This window comes from Castor canadensis, chromosome 10 (genome assembly GCF_047511655.1).
Source record: "Castor canadensis chromosome 10, mCasCan1.hap1v2, whole genome shotgun sequence".
NCBI lineage: Eukaryota > Metazoa > Chordata > Mammalia > Rodentia > Castoridae > Castor > Castor canadensis.
Genome location: NC_133395.1, coordinates 3,114,436 through 3,136,030, shown reverse-complemented (window position 1 = coordinate 3,136,030; position 21,595 = coordinate 3,114,436). Strand labels below are relative to the sequence as shown.

Sequence of the window (21,595 nt, the reverse complement as noted above, 5' to 3'; positions counted from 1 at the left end):
TACATAAAGGTATATTTGACAATTTAAAAATATTGAAGCACTTTCTACCCAACCATAGAGAAAAGAGCAAAGGCTACAAAGAGGCAATCCACACTAAAGAAAATAGGGCGACTCTTAAATACACGAAAAGTTGTTCAACCTCTCTCCTAAGAAGGGAGAATTAAAGCTGTTCTGTCCCTTGACAGAGATCAAGGTTTGAAAACACATTCTTTTGAAAATGGCAGATAGGTTAGTGGGAATATAAGTTAACACGCTGTCTTCGGAGGTGAATTTCAGACTACCATAAATGTGGTACACATGTTTTTTTGGTTTTTACCCCATATCTTTCTGGTCACAATACAGACCAGGCACAGGGCCTGGGCCAGCATTACATGGGGTGGGTTTATTTCCCTCTTCTTTCTATCCAGTCGGTGTAAGAACACAGCTGGGGTAAGCCCCAGGAGGTCAAAAGTGGCACACTATTTCAGAGTTCCTGCACTGATTTCTACGATTTGAATTTACCTGACAGATCGTTACACACAGGCACACCTGACCGTGTTTGAATTAGCTTAAGGTACAGAGAAGGTAGAGCATATTTCACGTCAAAAAGAATGAAGAATGAAAGAACAAGCAGGAGTTGGACGTAATAAGATCCTCGGACCGCCAGGAAGGCCTAGCGCACACACCTGCATGCACGGTGGGAAAGATGTCAGCTGTGGTCAGGCTGTGGGGCATGCTGCTTGGTGAGGGCCTCGAGAGACAGGACAGGGGACTGAGGGAGGCCAGGGGACAGGAGGTTTAACGGGAACCTGGACACTTGGAAACCATCTGGGCACTTAGACAGCAGAAAGAATCAGGGAGCAGGAGCCTCTGGAGGAGATGGGAACACAGGGGTCGTGAGCACAGTTTAGACAAACTTCAAGAAGTTACATGGAAGGAAATAAGCGAGGCAAGGCACTAACTGGTTTGAGGGAAGTTATGCTGTGTTCTAGTTTTTGTTTTGTATGCAATGAGAACTGAGTGAGGAGAAAAGGGGAGGTGGAAGTGGAACATGAAGGTGTTTCAGAACATCAGTTCTGGAAACCTCTCCACAAGGAGATGGGACTGGAACCAGACAACACCTGCCTGGACCAAGATGACTCCTGGGTGAGGTGAGATGGCCCTACTGTGAAGGCAGATGACTGCTGATAGAGTGCTAGCCTTGGAAGGACAGTGAGGAAGGAAGCTGCCACTAGCTAAGCTAAATAGATTGTGAAATAGAAAGGAAGGTCCATGGAGCAGAGACATAGCTGGCGTCAGTGGAGGGCCTGTGAACACCTGCCCGAAGCCTAGGGGTTTTCTGGTCAAGCAGCTTGGCTTAGAGATTAATGCAGTTAAGAACATTAAAAAAATCGACTCCTAGAAGAACTTCCCCCAGACTTTGCTTCCCTTCTAACTGACGATTTCATCACATCGCCTGCATGCACCAAGTGTGGGAAAGGAGAAAAAGCTGGTGAACACCCCAGTGTGTAAATCACCCCAAAGGCAGATTTCCCCAAAGGGACAAAGGCATCAACACCATTCCCATTGTCAAGGGCACGTCCCCAATGTCCTCAATTCTGTGCCTGGGTGGCAACTGGATTCGACTTACTGGAGCTCGTATCTTTCCTTGACCAGCTGGTTCATCCTCAGAATTTAAAAATTACATAAATTGACTCTGCATTTCACGTGACCACCTCCTAGTTTTAAACCTGGGGGAAACTCTAGAAACTTCTGGGGGTCTATAAAATCAGTAAGTGTTCAGGGAGGAAATTTTGGAAAGTACCAAATGGTGTTCAGAAGACAAGAGTAATTTCTAACAGCCTTTGTAAATTATTTTTGACATGTGCAGAGGTGAGTCAATATTCTGAAAGGTATCAGCTATAAAAACATCACATCTCTTGAAAGAAGGACAGTCCTGGTCTTGACTTCAGAATTTATCGGAGAAAGGCCCCCACCTCCTGTTTTTTTTGTTTGATCTTATAAAAGGCTGTTATCTCAGTGGTCCAGCTGGTATTTGAGCGATGGTCACTACTTCTGCATGAGTTTTGGGGATATCTTGTGATTGTTTCTGGTGGATACGCAGGGAGAGTGGGGCTCCGCCAAACTGGTGGCACCTGCCGTGGGGCTTCTGTGGTGTTCCTTCACCTGTTCTGATGTTGGTTTTTGGTTGTCTGGAGCTCTTTCTCTGGGCCATTCCACAGGAGGGGCTGAAGAGAACAGTGCTGTCTGGGTTTCGATGAGTTTATGACTGCTCATCCCTTTCATATTTAACCTTCATTTGCTAAAATACAAAATAGTCATTCACATGTTTTCTCTCGCTGTGTGAACGACATCATTCAACACTGCTGTTGAAAACTCCAAAGGCAGTCTGATTTCATGTCTAGATGTCCAGGAGAACTTTTTGTTTTTTCTCTTATTAAAACAAAACACTCATGGGAACACATATTAGTCTTGCTGGTTTCTCATGTGCAGGAATGCAAAGTTCCATTTTCACACATTCTTTCAATCTGTCTATGTCAGGAAATATTGACTTAGTTGTAACGTTTAGTTTTTTTCATCATTTCTTCTTTGGGAAACTGTATTATATTCACTCTGACACTTCTTTCCCTCCATCTCCATTTCTTTCCTTTTTTTTGAGTCCTCTCCTGTTCGATTTTTAAGCTGTCCCCCTTGACCTTCCGTCAAGGATGTGTGTATTTCTTCTCATTTTGGAGCTCATTTCCAAAGTGATTTTTTTCAATTCTAATGCTTTACTGAATTCTGCCCTCAGAGACCTGAATTATACTAATTCCAGTTATATATGTTGGTCTTTAATATCTTCTATTACTTTCTTAATTTGATTGAGCTCATTTTGAAATACTGTGGTTTTCACTTTTCATCTGTGGTTTTCACTTTTCATCTGTTTTGTGCATTTATGTTCCTGGTGTAGTCTCATCTATAAGAGAGATTTTTTTTTTCTTTATATTTTTTCTTGGAGTAACTTTGTGTGGAATTACACTGTGAGGCTTCTCTGCTCATTTTTACCTGAGATCAGTTCTCTGAATTTATCGGAGGGAGATATGTGTTTCCAGAATGTTGTAGCTGTCCCACTTTAGGGTGCTGTTATCATGGGTGGGGTTCTCATTCACCCTCCTCTATTCTCTGTCCTGCTGCTTGGCTTCTAGCCCAGCAGCTGCTCCTCTACTGGATGGCACCTTGCTCTGGAAGGAGGTCTGTTGGTTCGTTAGTTGGCTGGTCAGAGAATGGACCCTCAGCACTCTCTTTTTTAAAAAAAAAAAAAGGTTCTGAAATGCCAATGTGTGCCTGGTAGTGGCAGAGCATCTTTGGAATAAAAGGCTAAGAGACATGTTCTCTAACTAGCTGCTGGTTACTAGAGGATAGTAGTTTGTCAAAATGATAATTCCAAATGTAGCGTATCTTAAAGCGTGTTTTAAAGGGGAGAATCAGAAAGTCATGTAAATATGATGGAGTTCAATATGGCATGGTGACAAATTAAAGATGAGGCCAGACATGAGACCAAAGCTTCTTTTGTTTTGTTTTGGCCTGCCTGGAATTTTTTAAATGGTCTTCGTCACTGTTCAGAGTATCAGTCACATATTAGTCACAGTAAGGACTTTTCCAGGTTGGAAACTCAGCGAAGTCAGACTTCAGGCAGAAGAAGTTTAAAGAGGAAAATAAAGCGCCTGCATCGCAGCCTCCCACCCACACACTGCTTTCTTATTATCCTTCTAGCTGGGCAAAAATTTGCCTCTGTACTGCATCCTGAAGACCACCGTGTTCCTCTCCTTCATTCTATTAATACAAACTAATTAAGTTAAGCATCCGCTGGCATGTCTTAATTCCTGGAAGATTGCATTTTACGGGACTTCTTACATTTGCTTTCATCTTTACTAAATTGGAATGGAAGAGAAATGCATTATGGATATTACAAAAAGGGCTGCCTTTGTAGAGGGAAGAGCATTCGTCTGCCTCTCTCTCTCTCTCTCTCTCTCTCTCTTTCTGCCCTTCCCTCCTTCTTTTCTCCCCCTCCCTCTTCTCTCTCCCTCCCCCCTCTCTCTCTCCTTCCCCCCACCCCCCGCCCCCAGCAAATAGAGATGGTTCTATGTTACCACATAGAGATAAGGATGCATCTACCATAGGGCATGGGAAACCAGCCATGTCCCCTGGAAATTCAGGATCTGTGTCACCTCCTCTTCTCACCTGTGTGTGATCAGCTGGGCCCCAGCCCAAAGTTCCTGATTTAAGGACATTGTACTTTGGTGTTTCCATCTCCACAGCTATCCTAGTGGATGTTGAGAACCACCCACCTGGGGCACAGGCATGGAAGGCGAGCCTAAGACAATGGGCAGCCATTAAACAGGTTGGGAGAGGCTGTGGATGTCTTCCTTGGAAGCTGGGACCTTAGTTTGCAGTAGCAAGGAGACATGGCATGCTCTTATAAGGAGAACTCAGGTCTGCATCTACTTTAAACATAGTTCATGTCCATAGTCCAGTTCAAGGTCTATGAAGCCGTGGTAGAGGTGAGCACCCACTCCATGCCAGACCATGTAGGTCCCAGAGGACAGCAGGTGGAAGCAAGTCTGCCTGATAGGACAGTCCCAGGAGAAACCCTCTGAGAGCGCAGGGGGTTCAGGACAGGGGTGTTCTTGGGTCCAGGAGCTCAGACAGGAGTACCCATGCAATTAGTAGGCTCTGTTGCTCACTGAGTGGGGAAAGGAAGTTGGACCTGAGGGTGACAGTTGGGGATGGTAATGTCTCTGGCCAAAGCAGACAGGAGAAGAGCACACAGGGACAATTTGACCCTGCCATGCCTCCTTTCCCAGACCTTGAAGGACTGTGTGTTGGGGGGGACAGGTCCAGTTGGTGACCACATCACACTCTTGGTGCCTTCTGCCTGCAAGGCCAGGGATGACCAATCCTTGGTCCCATGGCCTTCAACTCTGGCATGCAATGACTGTGGCCCACCTGGACACTGACTGGCCACCTCAATTCATCTGGCCATGTGACGTGGCTTATTCACAAGCTCCAGAGACAGACAAGGACACCTTTGGGACTTGTTATTTTGCCCACAGCAAAGGGAAATCCTGTGTCCTAAGAACATTGGCTCTTCTGAGGCCGTTCTAACGTACTAATTAACTGTAAAAGCCTGTAGATCCTTTTAATTAACTAAAAACCAAAGAAAGGACACTTTGCTTACCATGAAAATTAAAACAGAAATAATACTAGCACTAAAATAAAAGAATGATGGATAATTTGGGGTTGGATTTATTAACCAATAAAATTTCATTACAGCCAAACCAGAAAAAGACAGAAAATAAATGAACTTAAATGTTGTAGGAATGTATCTTAACATGCTATTGTGACTTTTGACTTTTATCAGCTAGGTAATGAATAAACAGAACATTAGGTATTTAGTTAATAAACTCCTTTAGATAATTAACTTTCATATGTGCACACATATTTTTTACCTAAATAGAAAAATTACCAAGGAAGCATTTAATATTTGATCTTTCCAGACCTATGGTGGGCATATTTGGTCCAACAAAATCACACATTGGGTAGAATTTCTATCACAACTGCTCTAGCATTGCGCATCGAGGAAGAAATGTCCAGGGTAGTGTAAGTGCAGAAATATTGCATTAAATACAGTGAATGGTTTTCTTTACTGCAGGTTTGCTTACAATCTTTCACATGCCTCTGTTCACTGAGAATTTCACAAAGGGCCTGGGAGCGAGCAGAATCTCAGACGCCTTTTGGAATAGGAACCTTTCTTGCATAGTGAAGACAGAGGCAAACACAACCAGCAACTTCTTCTGATGTGGGTGCACTTTGGAGATACCTGCACTCACCTGAAATTCCCGAGACTGAATCCTCTTCTATTTTAGCCTTTCTGACTATCTAGTTATCAGAGAGAGCTTACATGTATATATGCATATATGTATACACATAAAATTAAAAGTCTGAAATATTACACATACGTACAACATTGATACGGATATACATATAGAGAAAATTTTCCTCCAAAAGGAAACGTAAACCTTGCCACAGCATAAGGAAATGTGAGCTTTGATCATGCACACCCAAGTGAGAAGACTGCAAGTGTCTCCTGCTGGAGCATGAGCTCGCTGAGGTGGGGGCTTTTGTTTTGTCTTTGAATGTCTAATGCCTGTCAGGAGCTTAATAAGTGTTTGCTGAAATAAAAGTCTAGCAAAATTTGAAAAGTAGTTCATTATCTTGTTATAAAGGTACAGAATAACAGGCCAACCAAGGATGCATTTATTGAGCAGGGCTAGAAAGCCAGGCACAGGAGTGAATGAAGATTCAGTCTTCGTTGGGGAGGACAAAGTACACTACTGCAAGAATTTGCTGCAGCTCCTGTCTGTGAGGCGCTGACACTAGAGGCACAAAGGAGCAGAACTCCACTTTGTGAGGACTGGTCACAGTCCTACAAGGTTCTTGTATTGCAAAGGAGAGGGGCAAGAAATTGGGGCTGGGCAAAGTGACCAGATGCACTTGGTCACCGTCTTCAGATTTACATCTTTGACCAGGTGTGGCAACTTTCTAAGCACTTCGTGGAAGGATATGATTATAACCCCTTTAGCAGTGAGGACACTGAGGCCCGTGGGTTACCTGGTATCATAACTTGTGGACAATAGAGCCAGATGCACCAGACAATTCAAGGGAGATGGTTGCATGGGGAATATGGATTCATGATGTGCTCCTCTGGAGACTGTGGCCAGGTTCAACCTTGTTCAAGCATGGTAACTGTGAATAGACCTAGGGTGGCTTCCAGAGGAAGGACACTGATGGCAAGAAAACCAGCCAAAAAACACTGGAAGCTGCAAAAAGATTAGCAGTGATGAGATGGAGAGGAAATCCCAATTTGAGATCACATACAGAAAAAGAAATAACAGCAGTTGTCGACAGAGGAGAAAGAATGAGCGCCATGCCCAATGGAAACCTGAGCTGGTGGGAAGCCCTAAAGTCATGCCATGAAGGACAGCGGGTTCCTCCCTTCCTATCCAGACAGGGCTGTCCTGTGCCGGGAGGGTGGTGGGGAGGAACCTCTGGACTCCATCAAGTTATGACAATCCTCAGCCAGTGCAGAGGCTCCCACTTGCACCTCTCCTGCTGCAGCTGCCACATTGAAACACAGGACCAGAGTGGGACTCTGAGACGAGGTGAGGCTTTCCAAGGCTGACCCAGGAGCAGCACATCTTGGCCATGTCCTTTGATGTCAGGTGGTAGATTTGTGAGAATTAATACATGAAAAGTGGGAGTGTGACCCATACCTCTCTTTCTGCTTAATCTTGTTTATCCCCAGCTCCGGACTACTGCTTTCTTAATGCTTCCTGCTTTATTTAGACTTGCGAAATAGCACATTGATATACCCTGAACTTTTATGACTCATTTCCCTTGAAAAACTGGTTCTGAGAAGCACACGTGTGGCAGTCACTAGGAGTAGCATGGGACCAGAGGGGGCCCAGGTCCAGTGTAACCCACAGGTGAGGATACAAAACCACTTTAACCAGGGCCCTGGCACTGCAGAGAGACAGGTGGAGAGGGACACGAAGACACCAGAGTGGTAGGAACACAGAGAGTCATGATTTTAGAGAAGGGACAAAGGCTTATGTCATTAAGAGGTTCAGAGAGGAGGCTGAGAGGGGCTGAAGTGTTGGGAAGGAAGAGTCTTTGCTGAGGAGGGACAAGCATCCCAGGTTGGTGGCTGAACACACGTCCTAAGAGAAATGGGTTCTACTGCACATTCGGTGGCCAGGTGTAGCCAGGCTATGATGGATGCAAGAGGTGACAAGCTAGGATATGAGGTAAAGAGCGGGGGTAGAGCTCGGTTCTGGGGATGCAATCACAGTGCGTGTGAACTTGGTGTGTTGGTGAATGAAGCCATCTGGAGAAGCTTAAGGATGTAGGTGTTCTGACGCTACCTCAATTTTAAGAACAATCGTCTTTGAGAGGTGAGTGAGCAGACCAGCCAAGAGGCTGTTGGCCTTGAATTTGGTGGTCCTTTCTGAACAGGGTGGTGAAGCCTAGAACAGAGGGCAGAGCACAAGGGGTAAGAAGGAAAAGGACCTTTGTGGGTCTGGAACCAGCAGAGGAAGACACACCATCACCCTCCTGACACAATTCTGCACTCCCCTGCGAGAAGGCATGTACACATCCAGGCGACATGGGACCTTGGAAGAGCAAGCCACTGCCCATCAGTGTCCTGCCCCTTGCTGCCCACACCAGGTTCAGGCTACTGAGCGAGAGAACTGCACATGCTTTCAGAAGTTTCTAGCTCTTTTCCTCTTCTGTAGGAAGCTGCTCTTATAAATCAAGAAACACAAAGTGCTAATTGCACCCAGAGTGATCAAGCATTCTCCAGCCAACAACTGAATAACATAAACAACATGGAAAAAATTTCCTCCACTGGAAATATGCAGTGTCAACAAACTTCAGAACATTAAAATAATGAAGACTGTCCTATGTGGTCATAGTGGAATTAAGCTAAAATCAATCAAAAATATAACCAGGGACTTCCAAATATTGAAGTAGTATACTTGCAGAAAACCTGTGCGTGGAAGAAGCGACTTCAAGAATAATTTAAAAATGTGTCTGACTAAATGAGAATAGAACATAATAAAGCTTCTGGTGGAGCAGTGGCTCAAGTGGCTCTTGCAAGCATGAGACCCCAAGTTCAAACCCCAGTGCCACCAAAACAAAACAAAACAAAAAGAATTTTGACACTATGCCCCTTTGCATAGCTGCCCACCCTTCTATTCTCCTTCAATGGTGCCCTGATAAATCTTTACTTTCTCCTAAAAATAAAAAAGTAAAGCCTCTGGGGTGAAGAGAAAGTGTACGTAGAAGGAAATTTATAGATTTCTCTCTCTCTCTCTTTCTCTCTCTCTCTCTCTCTCTCTCTCTCTCTCTTTCTCTCTCTCTCTCTCTCTCTCACACACACACACAAGGCTGAATATTAAATAATTTCTGTAATTATCTCAACTATTAAATGCAAAGGAATAGGAGAAAAGAAAAGAGACAAAGCAGAGTGAATGGAGTAGAAAAACAAATATGTAACAGCGATAGCAGATGAGTCTTAAAAAGATGACTTTCTCACAGGACTGTCAACAACTAGTAAGTTCCTGACAAGACTGAGGGAGTAAGAGCATGATGAAAAGAAAAATATCCTGAAGTTAGGAGTAAAAAAGAGCCTCTACATAGATCACGCAGATATCGAAAAGACTGTGAGAGAGTTAGTAGAGTCCTCATTGCATACCATCCTAGGCTGGTAAATTGAGATTTTTCCATAAAAAGGACAATTTTCTAGAAAAATACAGCTTACCAAAATGAAGACAGAAGAAGAGAAATCAAAAGCTCTATCTCTTACAAATAACTTTATTACTGAATTAAATCATATTTACACGAATCTGGCTATGTTGCTTCCCTAAGTAAATTTTCTACATGTTTAAGGAAGAAAAAAACGCTCATCTTCAAAACAACCTGGTGCTGAAAACATAAATTCAGAGCCCTTCATAATGTTTTTGAAACCAGCAAAATAATAACATCAAAATCTGATTAGGTGAGTGCAAAAAAGGAACATTTAAAGCTCTCTCTTTTACACAGATGTAATTCCTAAACAAGGTGGTAGAATTCAGAATCGGTCAATATGAATTACGTATCCATTGAGATTTGTTCTTGGATTATAAGTTTGGTTAATATTTTAAAAATATATCATCGTAATTCATTACATTAAAAAATTGAATCTTCTTAATATAAGAATTAGAAAATTTAACTATAGGCATGATTTAAAAAATCATGACGAGAAAGAGGCTTCTCTAATCGGATAAAAGTGACCTGCATATTGAAATCCACAGAAATCATTTCGTATGGTAAATATTCCAGCAAGTCTCCCTAGATCAGTAATGCAAATGCTTGTCTGCTTCACATCTCTACTGGATCGTACTCCTGGTTTCCTCACCAGCATTTCAAGGAAAGAAAATGCATGAGGATTAAGAAGAAATGAAACTGCATTTATTCACAGAAAATATGACTCTAAGTGTAGAAACCCCCAAACAGCCACAAACTACTAAAATTGTATGCCAAATTAGCAAGTGCACTGGGAGACGTCAGCAAGCAATGCCAGCGCTGCATTTCCATAAATCAGGAATAAACAAATGGCACATGAGGTTGAAAATGATGTAAAACACCATCGTACCAAATGACATCACCTAGGAATTAATCTAACAAAAGCAATCATGTTGGAAAAGTTAGAGAATACCTAAATAAATGAATAAGTAAATAAAGGGATGTCCTTTGTTTATGGATTCCATCTGTGGTTTCTTCTACAGAATCTTTACAGTCTTAAGCAAAACACCACCAGCTACTTCGAAAATATGAAATTTCAAAGGTTGAAGAACTGCCAAGACAATCTTGAAAAAGAATAAAACTGAAGAATGTGCAGTTTTGTAGGAAGCTTTGATATTTTATAGTATATACAGAGAGAATATATAAATATTTTAATGAACTCCACAGAAATAATGAAATGCCCATGTTTTGCAAAATACATTTTGAATTATACCTCATACCATACATAAAAACAAATTCCAGATGGGCTAAGATCTAACTATGACAGAATCTTCATGACTTGGGGTAGGCAAAGATTTCTTAAACAGATGCAAAACACACTGCCAGCTAATGGCAAAATAAAAGATAAATTGTCCATTAAAATTAAGAACTTCTGAGCCAGGCACCAATGGGTCACACCGGTAATCCTAGCTTCTCAGGAGGCAGAGATCTGGAGGATCACAGTTCAAAGCCAGCCTGGGGAAATAGTTCATGAGAACCAATCTCAAAAATACCCAACACACCCACACACACACAAAAGGGTTGGAGGAGTGGCTTAAGTGGTAGAGCACCTGCCTAGCAAGTGTGAGGCCCTGAGTTCAAACCTCAGTATTGCAAAAAAAAAACAAACAAAAAAACTTCTGTTCATGAAACTCACCATTACAAAAAGTGAAAATCCAATCAATAAATGGTCAAATAAACTAGAAACTACTTTTCAAATGAAGAAACACAAATGAGCAATAAATAAATGAAAAAATGTTCAACATCTTTGACCATCAGGGAAAAGTAAATCAAAACTATATTGAAAGTCCATCTTACCCCAGCTAGAATGACTATCATAGAGAGACAGAAAACAGCAACAAACGCTGTCAATAATTTTTTGGGGGGGTTAAGGAACCCTTATTCATTGCTGCTGGGAATGTAAATTAGTGCAGCCACCATGGAAATCAGAATGGCGATTCCCCAAAAAATTAAAAATAGAGTTAGCATTTGATGAGCTCCTGGATGTACTGCAAGGAATCAAAGTCAGCATTCAATAGAAACACCTGCACAGCCATGTTAACTTGTTAACATGTTAACTATTCAAGTGCCAAGTTGTGGAATCAGCCTAAGTGCCCATCAATGGACGAACAGATAAAGAAAATGTGGTATATATACATAATGAAGTATTATTCAGCCATAAAGAAGAACAAAATAGTGTCATCTGTAGGAAAATGGATGGAAATGCAGATCATCATGTTAAGCAAAATAAGCCAGACTCAGAAACTCAGGCACCATGTTTTCTCTCCGGTGGAATTCCCAGCCCCCAAAATACAAGATAAAGTAAGAGGGGGACTGTTAGGGAACAGGAAGGGGACCAGCAGGAGTGGGGAGGAAAGACAAGTGATAAGGGAGATAAATACAAATACATGTAGAAAATGTCACAATGAAGCCACTTTGTACAATTAACACACCCTAATACAAATTGAAATGCAAACCATCAAGTGGATAAAGATTTTGCAAGACCTCTGTCTGCATTGCAGGTGTCCAATGAGATACGTGTAGTCAGATGGATGGAGACTTTCTACATACCTGTACAAAAAGGAAAAGAAAAGGAAAACCAAAATTAAAAAAAAAAAAAACCCAAGACTCAAAAGGCACTTCACAGAAAAGTCTATCAAATGGCGTAAGAGAAAGGTAGCAGGGAAACAAAAATAAGATCAGACAAGATAGTGACACACCATTCCCAGAGGGTCTACCACTGTAAATGACAGAGAAGAAAGAAAAGAAAGGAAGAAGAAACAGGTAGACACAGAGGGTGGAAGAGAAGGAAGGGAGGGAGAGAGGGACCGACAGAGGAGGGAGGAGGAGGGAGGGAGGGAAGGCGAGAGGAAGGGAGGGAGGGAGGGAGGGAGAAAACAAGAAAAAGTGGCAATGTGAGTGTTGGTGAGCCCCCAGAACAGCTGGAACCAGCATTTAGCATTTGCTGGAACTCAAGGATGCGCCAAAATTCAGCATCTCCATTCCGCGGTACGCATTCACCTGAAATGCACAGAACATGCACCAAAGACTTGAGCAAAGATATTTAGAGCGATACTACTTATAATAGCCCCAAATTTAAATCAACCATAATGTCCCTCAATAGCAAAATGGACACATAAGTTGTGATGTACTCGTACCATGGAATACTATCCATCAGTGAAAACAGGTGCGGTGTGGCTGACCCAGTTCCATGAAGAATGCCAAACCAGTGATGAACAAATGATAGCGGACTCCAGATGACGGCTTAATATAACTCCATTTGCAAATTTTAGAATCAGCAAACTAATCTATGTGGACATAAATAAGGGTGGGGCAGCCTTCTGGAAGGTGGTGGACAAACATAGTGGCAGGGCAGGGGAGGAGAGTGGTCCCTTGGGGCACAGGTCATATACTGTTTCTTAATGTGGATGGAAGTTAAACAGCGTGTTCACGTGGGAAATTTATCCATCTGCACACTTATTTTAGGTGTGCTTTTTGGAATGTAGATTTTACACGTGTTTTCTGCATGTATGTTTTTCGATAAGAGTTTTAAAATACATACATAAATTAAAATAGATAAGGAAATATTGCAGATAGAAAGTGGCTGCTGAATCTGTCATCTATCTTTGCCTGTCTGTCTGTCTGTCTGTCTGTCATCTGTAATCTAAGTGAGGGCCGCTGTAACAGTACAAACTGATAGCTTACATGACAGAAATGTACTTTTGTGCAGTTCTGGAGTCTGGAGGCCAGAGTGAAGGCATGTGCAGGGTCTTCCCTTCTGAGGTTGTGAGGGGAACCTGTCCAGGCCTCTCTCGGCCTCTGGTGATTTGCTGGCTATCTTGGGGTTCCTTGACTTTAGCTGCATTGCCCTGAGCCCTGAGTTCATCTACACAGACTGTGCTCCCTGTGTAATCTGTGTCTATATTTCCCCTTTTTAAGGACCATTCCATGTATGACTTCAACACGAAGTCAACACGAAGTCATTCAACACGAGCACTCAGTCGATGTATATAACACACACGTGTGCATCAAACTACTTGCATTCCTTAATAAAATCTGCCTTTTGACCAAAGTTCACTCTTGGAAAACACTTCATTCCAACACCTTGAGGCAAGTTTTACAGTTCAGTTCAAAGTACATTACACAGTTTGTATTTTAACACATAACCTGGGACCAAAAAAAAAGCAGCCAGAATAATTAGCTCTAGATGAATGAGTAAAACATGGTAAATGGTCCAAGATCATTTTTAAGTGGTAATTATCGGACCTTCATGAAAAGCCACTCACTGGGGGAAATGGTGTTCCTACCAGACATCTGAGTTAGATTCAGTCACTTTTTCAGACTTGTTCATGCAGCGTGACATAGGGCTCACTTTAAGTCAAGGAAAGGTCACTGGGATTGGTGCTGTGACGTGGTGATGGACAAAGGCAGGGTTGTGGGGCCGAGGTGCTGAGCTCTTCCAATGCTGGCCCCTTTGTGTCAGTCACAGAGGGTTGCCTTCACCCCATCTTGCTGCTGTCACGCTGAGGAGGAAACACTGAGCAGAGCCACCCCCTCCAGCCAGCCAAACGCCATGGTGTACTTGTCCTGTCAAGTGCGTGTCAGAAAGTTCTGTGATAGCATCGCTCCATTGGATGCTATTTAGGAGAGCAAAGTCCTTTCAAGTGTGACGCTTGTTTTGATCCTGAGAACATTCCTTGGATTTAGCAGGCAACTGTAATTAATCCCTACATTGAACAATATTAAACAGATAAGGTTAGTGCCATACCTCCCTCTGGGGCGAAGGTTAGATGTGATAACCCTGGCAAGAGCTTGTCACGGCACCTGGCATACCTGCCCTTAGCTATTGTACTAATTTTTATTGTTATTACCTCCACAAGATCACATGGTTCACAAAGCTCTGAGGAAGAACTTGACCTTAGGTCGCCAGACTTCAAAGTCATCTCCTATTGCCTTGAAACAGTAAAAACAATGAGCCTGTGGCCAAAGGCGGCAATCCTCAGGAGCCACGGGGACAAATCCAGGTAGGTGATGGGTGACTGTAATGCTGCTTGCTATCACCCCCTTAAATTAGCTGGTACATGAGCGCCTGCTTAAGATAGGTGAGAGTAAAATGTCATAGGTGAATTGTAATGTCTGGGAGACTCTCCAGCCGAGGGTGCCAAGTAGGACATGCAGCAAGGTCCCCACCTAACACGATGTTTCCATTTATCAGTGCAGCCCACGGCAGGCAGTAAAAGAGCCCCAGCTTGATCACCTGCATTTTTAAGGCACTGTAGAAAATGTCATTTGAGGTTCTCATTTCTCCTTCTGCTCATTCCCAGAGGTTGGCTGAAAGTCTTTCAAATGGGAGGAAGCCCACATTCCTGGGAACAACTCTGAGCTGTCACTTGAAAAATAATCAGGCATTTGCTGTGAATAAAACGCCAGCAGCATCCAGCCCACTAAGCAACTTGAAGATGGGAAGGGGCAGACATGGACTCGGGAGTCACTTTGTCGTCTTTCTGGGTGAGTACACACATGACACAAGAGGAGAGAGTGCTTCCCAGGTCGGAGGCACCAGAACGTTGCCAGGCAATGAGCAGAACCAAGGCTCAGACAAAAGCAGAGAGGGGACACCACTGAGGCGCACACAAAGGCAAGCCAGCTGCCGGGCCAGGGCCACTGTCAGGACTGCCTCCTGGCTGCCTGCCGCAGAGGGGAAAGCCCATCTCCACCAGTTCTGGGAAGGCGTCTGCTCAGAAAGAACACATGAGAAAGTCGGAAAATCCCACTGAGCAGAAGCCAGACTCTGTCCAACTGGGGATGGAAAAGGGATCTGGCCAGAATCTGAAAGCAAGTGGGGAGCCAAGTGCAGAAGCAATGACTCAGAAGCTGTCCTGAAATGGGATTGTTAATCCCATCACTTGGACGGAGCTTTTAGTGACATCCTCACTGCTATTATTGGTAGTGCAAGGGACAATATGGCAGCCACCTACTGACCCGACACAATGGTGGTTCCAGCATCTCTCAGAGTGGCATGCTCTTCTCTGTGTCTCTTGCAGCCTTTGCGAGCTGCAGAGGAAGGCGCAGGTGGAAGGGAAGAAGTAAGCATGGACTGCTGGTCCATTTTCCCCATGCCAGGCTGCTGGCCAAAGTGACCTTGAGGTGCACCTTGACAATTCATCATCTCCACGACCCTGTGCTACTGCACCACTGGCCCTGGTGCTGCATGACTGCTGTCTGAGTGACAGAGGGAGGTCCACACCAAACCACTGAGTAGAACCTTAGAGCTGGGGTCTGTCTGGGAAGGCACATTTCTAGAAAGTTCCTCCTAGAGACTTGTCCACAGGTGCTCATTTGAAAAGCATTGGATTTATCAACTGGCCAAAAGTCTCTAGTTATAGTTAACCCTGGGAACCAGAAAATGCCTCCTGTCCCTAAAAGGATGTTACCCTTTGATTCAGCCCCCTCCTCTCACTCACAGGTCTAGACTCAGGGCGGGGAGAGACCCATTGGCTGGTCCCAGAAGCACTGCTCCATTGGGGCATCTCTGCATGTGTTGAGTTTCTTTTTGGAAGAAACTCAACTCATGGGGAGACCATGATGAGCCATGCTAACACTGTGAAGAGGGTCACAGCCCAAACTCTGGGGGGTCAGGAGGCTTCTAGGAAGCAGCAGAGTCTGCAAGCTACTAACCAACAGCTAACATGTCAGCAAGCAAGATGAGAACACCCTGGAGACCGTGTGCAGCCACACTAAACTGCCTGCTCAAACATTTGTTGAGAGGCTGCAGCTTCTGTCTACAGCTCTACCCATATCAACAAATTAAAAGAGGAAATGATGTCTAAACGGAGGCCTTGGGTGGTGCTGGACCTCACAGGTGGAAGTGGAGGAGGAGATGAGAGAAAAGGACTGGGAGGGCATATGCTGTCCTTCAGTACGTTCCCAGCGTCTTGAGAGCACGAAGTAGGTGACAGGCCTAAGTTCTGAACCCCTAGTGAGTGAGCACTCAGCAATGCTGGCTAACGGAATAACCAGCCCAGCAGCGTCAGATATGCATACAGTTTAGAGGGGATTGGGAGAGAATGTGTCATTTAAACACTACAGCTCAAATTCAAAGGCATTTGAATTCATGTTCTCTTCTTGCAAAAAGCAGAGCCTAAAAAAGCAACTGAAGCAAAAAGGGCTGGAGATGTGGCTCACGTGACAGAGCATCTGTATAGCAAGTGCAAGGACCTGAGTTCAAAACCTAGTACTGCTTCCAAATTAAAAAAAAAAAATAGAGACCATTGGTCATCTTAGTTGGCAAGCCACAAGACCTCTGCCTCAGACACTAGGAAGAAGGTTCAAAGGACATTCTTTCCACATAGGACCTCAGCACAGGGGAAGTGACTCACCTGGCACTCTAAGGTGTGATGGCACCAATCCTTTATGTGATACCCAAGTTAAACCAGGAGGCCCTTGGGGTTACATTCCAAACTGCAACATACAGGACATCACACAAGTGTATTTTCTTTATATTTTATTCTGAGTCAGTAATGCAGATTAGTTTCTGAGATGCATGGGTAAGATTCCCCAAAGGGGAACTTCCCAGTATGGCTATCCGCCTAGAGTGTAACCAGAGAGCATTACAGTGAGTCCTTTGTCCCTGGCCCCTCTTTGCCTCCTCATTCAGCTCCACAGAAAAGCCTTTGCTAAACTGGAGTCTCGGCCAGTCCACAGGATCTGCTCTGACTCAGGTAATCTAGTCTAATCTAGATTTGGCTAACATTCCTCCCCGCACCCAATGCGTGACTCGCTCTCCCTGAGCACAGCAGGACCAGAGGGAGCCGTGCCTTCTTGGTTGGAGGGGGGGAGGTTGTTTCCAAAAGGCTTATGGGAAAAGCTGGTCACACTCGCTCTTTCAAATGGTCACATAAAGACCCTGCTAGTGTTTCTGGTGCCCCCACCCTGCAGTGGGTAATTTCCAGACAGTGCAAGGTGAGAAGGCTGGAGAAGAAACTCAATCCTGCTATGCCTGGGGGCTCGCCATCAATTTTAATTGAATCCTCTAATTGAATTGGCCACCTCCTTTTGAAAAGGACATAGACATGGTGGAACCAGCCCTGGTTTGCACATTCTCCATTTCTCACATCATGTCAGCTTCAATTGCTCCCTCCTTCCAGAAAACACTGAGTTGCTTCCCAATGGAGAAGCAGCAGATGGCCAACCAAAGATGACTTTCACTGGAGTTAATAAAATTGTTACATTTCTTCCAAAGTCATTCCAAGAAATAGTTACTCAAAGGCTTGATTTTCTAATTATGTCCCCATTGCTTGTCTTGCCATACTTCTAGAGTCTTTTCTTATTAGTTCCTTTTGTCACCTTTACTGGGAGCACTGAGATTCCTGCTCTTCTGCTCCATCCCAGGCTGCCTTGGACACAGGAGAAGATGTAAGGTGCACCCAGTTGGAAGGAGATCCCAGCAGCCACACAGGATGGAGGACACCTGAGCAGCCCTGACCTGTGGTGCCAAAAAATGGCACTAGACAGAAGACCCCAGGGATCCAGTCAGGATGAAGGAAAGCCAAGAAGTACCACGGACAGGACAATTGGGGAAAAGCCACTCTGCTGACAATGGTGCCATACTTATTCATTCCCCAGAACTCACGGAGTGCGCTTGGCCTACGCGGTGCTAACTGTGTGGCTGGTATGACAATAAATCAGGGGCGTCCCCTGTCGGGTCCCACCCAGCTCCCACCTTCCAGGCCTTATTCTGAGCACTTGCAGACCAACACTGATTGCCTGCAGAGCTAGCTGGGCCGGTCTCCCTGTGAGACCTGATAGGGTCACCCACAGTGGCCTCAGAGCACCTGTACGTTTCCTGTGGGACACCGGCTCCTCATCCTGGGATCCTTCATCCTTTATTGGCTTCCCATCCTGCCCTCCATGCTCTCTGACCTTCTAGATAAGTTGCTTTCCTAAAAATCCTCGTCCCAGGTCGGCCATCAGAGCAGTGGCGCTAACGCAGTAGCGAGAGACCAAGGCAGTAAGTGCAGCAATCGAGCACTGGTTCACAGGTGAGGTAGCACAGGACTGTGCAAGTGTCCTGAAGTGCAAATGTGGAGTGAGTTAGAGACTCGGGGACACCTAGTAATGTGTTGCACCCCCAACCTGGGATCCTGGCAGCTCCGGTCCCACGGCTGGCTTCAGGGCCAGAGCTCTGGACTTCACCTCCCACAGCTGCCTCTTGAACTTGCTTCTGCAATGTGATTTATTTCCTGTCTTGGTAGTTTGATGACATTGAGTTTCTTCCGCTGCAGTCTCTCCTCCTGTACCTGTCCATGTCTACCCTCCCAAAGGGCCAGCCTGATTCCACTCTTCATGAGTCCAGCCCTGACCGCCAGGCACAAAGGGAGCCTGATCTTTCACAATTGTCTGCAGCTCTGGCCGCTTCATCTTTTCCATGCTGCTCCAAAGGACTGGGAAGGCTCTTGACAGCCCCATGTTTCTTGTAGCTTCCACCAACCTGAGCACACTGTTTTGCTATGCTCTATTTTATTTTATTGAGAATTCTGCTGCCAACAGTGCACACATTCACTCACCCCTCAGAAGGCCAGCGGATAAGAATCGAATTCAAATGATGGTTCTACCCTCTCCTTGTTTACTCTCACTCCCCATGGGCAGATGTTCAGCAATACCCTCTGTGGCACCCCGTTTTCTATGCTGGGAAGAGCCCAGCGCTGCTTTGAAATTGGTGACTTTGGACAGCACTGTGGTCCTGAGGTCTTCCACTCCTTTCCTTCCTCTGCTGCCTGCCAACAACACCCAGCAGAAACTCGTACAGTTGCTGGTCCTCTTGAGACATCACACCCTTGCCTCTTCACCTATTAAAACCTTGCCCTACTGGGCAGCAAGCAGACAGAGAGAGAAATGCAACAATCAGCACAGAGCGCACACTGAACCCATTACTGAGCCAACAGAAGGGGAAGAGCATCGCTGACGGCACATAAATCCTCTGGGTCATGGGTCACAGGATGAGGGAGCAGAAGGGGAAAGGAGAGGGACAGAGGGTTGGTGGCCAGAGAGACATGGAGATGTCCTGGTTAGAATTTGATTGCTAAACTGTCTCTCTTTCCTAAGAATGTCCCCATCTGCTGCCCTCCCAATACTGTCTAGACAATTTCAATATTACATAATTCACAGTGGCTGAATATCTTCCTGTTTACTGCACAGTTAGCCTACAAAGATCACTGATAAAATAATCTTTTTTTAATCGGTATGAAAAGCACTCAAAAAATCCAAGAAACTTAAAGGCCAAGCATACCATATTTTTTGATACTGATTCGTGGACAAAATAAATCTACCACAGGCCTAATTGCTCTTGGCTTCTGGTCAGGTTTTGAAAGGTACCAAAATAAATCAAAATAAATAAATAAAAGATCAGCTTGCCTCTTCGCTAGTGCAGTGAGGATGATTGTCCACAGACATCCCCGTTCCCTCACGCCTGCTGAACAGAGACCTGATGGTGACTAGGAGAGGCGCCCTGGCCAGAACACAGCTGAGTTCATGCATGAAGCATTTCAGAGTAACATTGCCAATGCATCTGATAGAGGATGCTGTATACTTGACTCAAAGGAAAATGAAACACAGAAAAGAAAGCAAATAAAGAAGAGAAGAAGGAAAGAAGGCAGGGAGGGAGGAAGGAGGGAGGACCTAGGGAAATGTGGAAACGGGATGTTCACCCACATCCCGCTCTGCCTTGGGTCCCTTTCAAACCACTGGAAAGAAACAGTCGGGTTTCTATCCCAGCCCTTGCTATCTGAGTGCTGCTGGCCCCCTCAAGCTGCTGGGGAGTCCTTGCCCTCTCTCCCCCTCCACAGCCACTGCACGTTCTTACTCTTCCAGGGCCTGGGGCTCTTCCTTGAAGGTGTGGTGGTCAGCAGAGCAGGCGAGGGCACTGGAGAGGCCAGGACTAGAGTCCAGGCTGGGCTTTCTGGTAGTTTCCATGCAGACCTAAGTACCAGAAGGATGCATAGAGATCTTTCTAGCTAATAATGCACTTTTCCGACCAGTGCTATCACTTACCAACTCCTAGTTTGTGAAAGGAGATTTCTCTGACATTTAAGGGACCTACGTCAGGCTGACCATTTCTTTAGGGACTCCATTTGGTCTGCTGATTTATGAACTATAAATACCCTTCTCCAGGCTGGGATAGACCCATCCCCTGACCTCAGGGAAGCCCTCTTGTGTTTCTGAGTAGGGGCCGGCCTGCCTATGCCACAGGAGCAGAACCTGAGCCCTTTTAATTTTTTTTATTGTTGTGCTGAGGTTGCATTGCGAGGGCAGCCCTGAAAAGATGTAATGAGCCCATGGTCTGAGAACAGTGTGCCAGCCACACTGGGCCTTGGGACCGGAACCCCTCAATGCACCTGCTTAGTGTCCAGCCCACTCCTTTTCCTGGGCCCCCAGACTCTGCTGGGACGTGGTACTTCAGTAGTGGAACAAAGGAAAATGGCGTGTCAAAACCAAAACAACTTCCCCATTGCTGAAACAGCCCAAGCAACTTTTCCAGGGTATCCAGGACAAACTAACTTTTCAAATCACTGTAAGTCTGGAGTGAGCTGGAAGCAGAGCCTCCATAGTTGCTGAGTGACCCCACCTCACAGAGGCTGAGCAAGTGTGGCCCGGAGTGTGACGGACGAAACCAGCACCAAGAATTTCATTCTGATGACCCTGAGAGGTGTCATCAAGGTGATTCATTAAGAAGAGATATAAATGCTCGACCTAGAAATCTAAGATTGACCTTGGAGAGTTAGATTTCACTTAAAAAAAAAGAAAAGGATGTGATCCAAGAAGCACGTACAGCTAAGAGTCAGCTCTACTGACCCTTGGAATGTGCCCAAATCCTGGCTTTTTTGGTCAGCTTTTGTTTGGAATAGATCTAAATCGGACATGTTAGCAATCTGTGGTAGACCACATCTGCAGCCTTTGCTTTAAAGGCATGCATCTGGAAAGTCGGGAATGCCAGGAAAGGCCTCGTATACGAGGGGCAGTAAGGAGGCCGCCAGCCATGGCCCTTGACCCTGCCCTGTGGACTGGCTGGAGTCCTGCCTAAATGTACCAGAGGACCCTTGGGGACCAGAAATCTCCCTGTAGACCACTGGCCCATAAGGCCACTGTGTTAGACGCATGAAGAGATTTGCTCAAAGGCCATGTGGAAAACCAAGTCCCAGAATAAAATCTGCACCCGACACACTTCCTCTCACTGGGTGCAGGTCCTCCTCTG

General features: G+C 45.0%; 1 long non-coding RNA gene and 1 other non-coding gene across 2 annotated transcripts; one reads left to right on the top strand and one right to left on the bottom strand.

Annotated features, from left to right (window-relative positions):
* Positions 1-317: 317 nt before the first annotated feature.
* Positions 318-446, bottom strand: LOC141413220 (small nucleolar RNA SNORA51). Its single transcript, XR_012438027.1, has one exon. It is a non-coding gene; the product is annotated as a small nucleolar RNA SNORA51 (small nucleolar RNA).
* Positions 447-14,136: 13,690 nt separating this feature from the next.
* LOC141411572 (uncharacterized) lies at positions 14,137-19,713 on the top strand. Its single transcript, XR_012436412.1, has 3 exons — positions 14,137-14,369; positions 14,670-14,853; positions 17,737-19,713. It is a non-coding gene; the product is annotated as an uncharacterized lncRNA (long non-coding RNA).
* Positions 19,714-21,595: the final 1,882 nt, after the last annotated feature.